The sequence below is a fragment of the Eschscholzia californica genome, unplaced genomic scaffold, assembly GCF_041429995.1.
Source record: "Eschscholzia californica isolate CP2 unplaced genomic scaffold, dmEscCali1.0.p SCAF_6, whole genome shotgun sequence".
NCBI lineage: Eukaryota > Viridiplantae > Streptophyta > Magnoliopsida > Ranunculales > Papaveraceae > Eschscholzia > Eschscholzia californica.
In genome coordinates this window covers 34,064,226-34,067,496 of record NW_028238483.1, presented here as the reverse complement: position 1 = coordinate 34,067,496, position 3,271 = coordinate 34,064,226, and the positions used below count along the sequence as shown (strand labels likewise).

Genomic DNA, 3,271 nt, shown 5'->3' with positions numbered 1-3,271 from the left:
GGTGTGTAAAGACCACTTCTTTGAAGGATGATGCCTTTTGATTGGAACCAATTTTGGAGTTAGTTGGAAAGAAATTCGATCGGTTACATTATCGGAACGAAAGGTTTGAATGGTTGGAAATATAATCGGGCCATTTCCCGGATTAAATTCCTCAATCCTAGAATTGAATTGGGTAATCGTTAAACTATTAAAATTAACGATGTATTTAAATGTGTCAGATTTGGACATCAATAAGCAAATCCATGTGCAGCGTGAATAATCATCAACGAATGTGAGGAAATATCGACATCCCGAATGGGAAGGGGTTGAGAATGGTCCCCATACATTTGCATGTACTAATTGAAAGGGTCTAGAAGACCTAGATGTGTTATGCGGGAAAGACAAGCGAGGTTGTTTAGATTGAGCATAGATCACATGGAATTGTTTAATTTGAGATAGACTTAATAAAAGGTACTTTATTCATAATAAATTTAATTTCTCAAAACAAAGATGGTTTAATCGCCAATGCCAAATACCAAAACTATTCTTACTAGAAATTGAAAAAACATTAAAATTAATGGAATTTAAAAAACTATCTCCTAAGTGAAAGAAGTAAAACCCATCTTGCATTCTAGCACTCGCTATTATCTTTGACTTCTTCTCGCCCTGAAAAAAGACGCAAGAGGATGAATTAAAGTTTACATCACATGGAAGCTTTGTAGTAATTTCAGAAATCGAAATTAAGTTAAATTTAAAAGACGGGATGTGGATTACATCCTTGATATAAAAGTTTTTATTAAAATATATGGACCCATCAAGAATAACTTTGGATCTAGATATGTCGGGTAGACGTATATAAAGATTTGGTGGAGCCAATCTATATGAGTGAAAGAGGATAAAGTGACACAAATATGCTTTGTGGCGCCCGGAACGACAACACATGAATGAGAAACGTACGTATAGAGTTGATTCTGATTTTGCTTCATGAGGCCAACAAAGAAGCTACGTTGTTCTTTAGTCATAGAAGAAGCTCTAACACCGTCTGTAGTGGTGAAATTGTTTTGACGATATTGAGGATGTCCCTACGGAAATCCATGAAGGAAGTAACAATTCTCAACAAGGTGTCCTAACTAATGGCAACGATCACATTGAGGCCTGGGCTTCTTTCCTTTTGACCTTTGATTTTGGGCCAATCGACCACTTGAGAACTCCTCTGGGTTGGGTGGTGGATGCAGTTTCTGGAGTGTGCCCCCAGAATATTCGATCGCCCACCAAACCGTGACCAAGAGGTGTTGTTCTTTGTTGCTAAAGCAGTCGATTCATGGTGAGAAGCATAACCAAAGGTTAGCATTTGTTGTGCCTCTTCTTGGTAAGCAAGGTTATGAATTTTTAGTCAATGGAGGAATTGGTTCTATTGTGAGAATTTGGCTTCGAAGAGCCGAAAAATTATCATTACGACCTTGGAAGAATTCCATAGGTCGGTCTTGATTTTCTCTTCCAAGAAAGTGACGCACCTTTTGCACATATGCACAAAGAGATTTTGATGTAATAGTTGAGTTATGTGGAGTCTCGGCTGGAGCGTCCTTGTCGGGCCTGGGTGATGGCCCTAGTGCATGTGCATGGGGCGGTCGCCGGTGCCCTTAATAACAACATTATGTGTAAGGGTTATCAGAATTTCTTTTCTGAGAATCTGAAATTGTTACAAGTGACTTGCTTTAGAAGTTCTCGTGCCATTTGCTATTTTATAAATCAACTTGCTTTAGAACTTCTAGAAACCATGAATTTAATTGGTTCATTCAATTCTACTCGAATTAGGAGTTATTAGAAATAGAAACTAACTGAATTTGTTGTTTCCAGGATCCTACTTGAAACAACCCCACTGCACTAGAGAATTAGAAAGTTCATTAGTCGGCTAGAGTTGGAAAATAGAAACCCAACTGAGTTTAGGATGAAATCTCTAACATATATAAATATGTAGAACCCATATTACTTGCTACTACTACTACCTCTCTACTCTTCCACCACTTTTAAGTTCTTCTTCTTGATTGATAATCAGCACAAGGTACCATCCATCAATATTAAGATGTCTTCTTCTCTTTTCAAATCACCTCTTTTCCTTCTCACTTTCATTCTTCTTCTCTTCTTCTTTTCATCTTCATCCTCTGCTCAACTACTTCAACAAACTTGCTCCAACTATTCTTTCGCCCAAGACGAAACCTCCCGTGTTTACAATTTCTGCAATGATCTTCCTGTTCTCAACTCTTTCATCCACTGGAATTTCAACCAATCAACCAGAATTGTTGATATCGCTTATCGACACGCAAACATCACTTCTTCAACATGGGTTGCATGGGCAATCAATCCTACTAAAACTGGTATGGTTGGAGCCCAAGCTTTTGTTGCTTTTCAAGGTCCCAATGGTTCAATGCATGCCTACTCTTCCCCATTGAATAGTTACAAAACCCGACTCCAAGAGGGACCTCTCAGTTTCCCTGTTCATGATATATCTGCAACCTACGCCAATAATGAGATCACTATATTTGCAACATTCCAACTTCCAGACGATAACATTACAACTATAAATCAGTTATGGCAGGATGGACCTCTTCTTGACGGAATAACTCCTGGGATGCACCGTATTTCAGGACCCAATGTTCGATCTTTTGGTTCTCTTAATCTTCTCTCAGGATACATATCGAAACCAGCAAAAGGAGGAGCAAGTCCAAGAATTAAACTCAAGAATGTACATGGGGTGGTGAATGCCGTGAGTTGGGGAACACTAATGCCGTTGGGTGCAATAATTGCAAGGTATTTGAAGAGATTGGACTCCACAGGTCCAAGATGGTTTTACTTGCACGTAGCATGTCAGACGACTGCTTATGCAGTTGGTGTTGGTGGGTGGGCAACTGGTCTTGTGTTGGGTAAGAAATCTTCGGGCATTCAATACGACGCTCACAGGTATATCGGCATTGTTCTCTTTGCTCTCGCTACACTACAGGTCCTTGCAATGCGTCTAAGGCCAAAACCAGACCACAAGTACAGATGCTACTGGAATGTCTATCATCAATTGACGGGTTATGTCGTGATTGTGTTGAGTGTATTGAACGTTTTTAAAGGTATTGACATATTAGACCCCGAGAAGAAGTGGAAGAATATCTACATCGGAGTTATATCTACCTTGGGTGCCATAGCCGTTGCTCTAGAACTTATCTCTTGGTCCGTAATTATCAAAAGGAAGAACGAGAGCGCCACGTCTGCCACTGAGCTACCAACCCCTGATGTCATGGTCTAG

The 3,271-nt window shown here is 39.7% G+C and overlaps 1 pseudogene; it reads left to right on the top strand.

The window, feature by feature from the left end:
• The first annotated feature begins 2,212 nt into the window (after positions 1–2,212).
• On the top strand, positions 2,213–3,271 carry LOC147533924 (cytochrome b561 and DOMON domain-containing protein At5g47530 pseudogene; annotated as a pseudogene).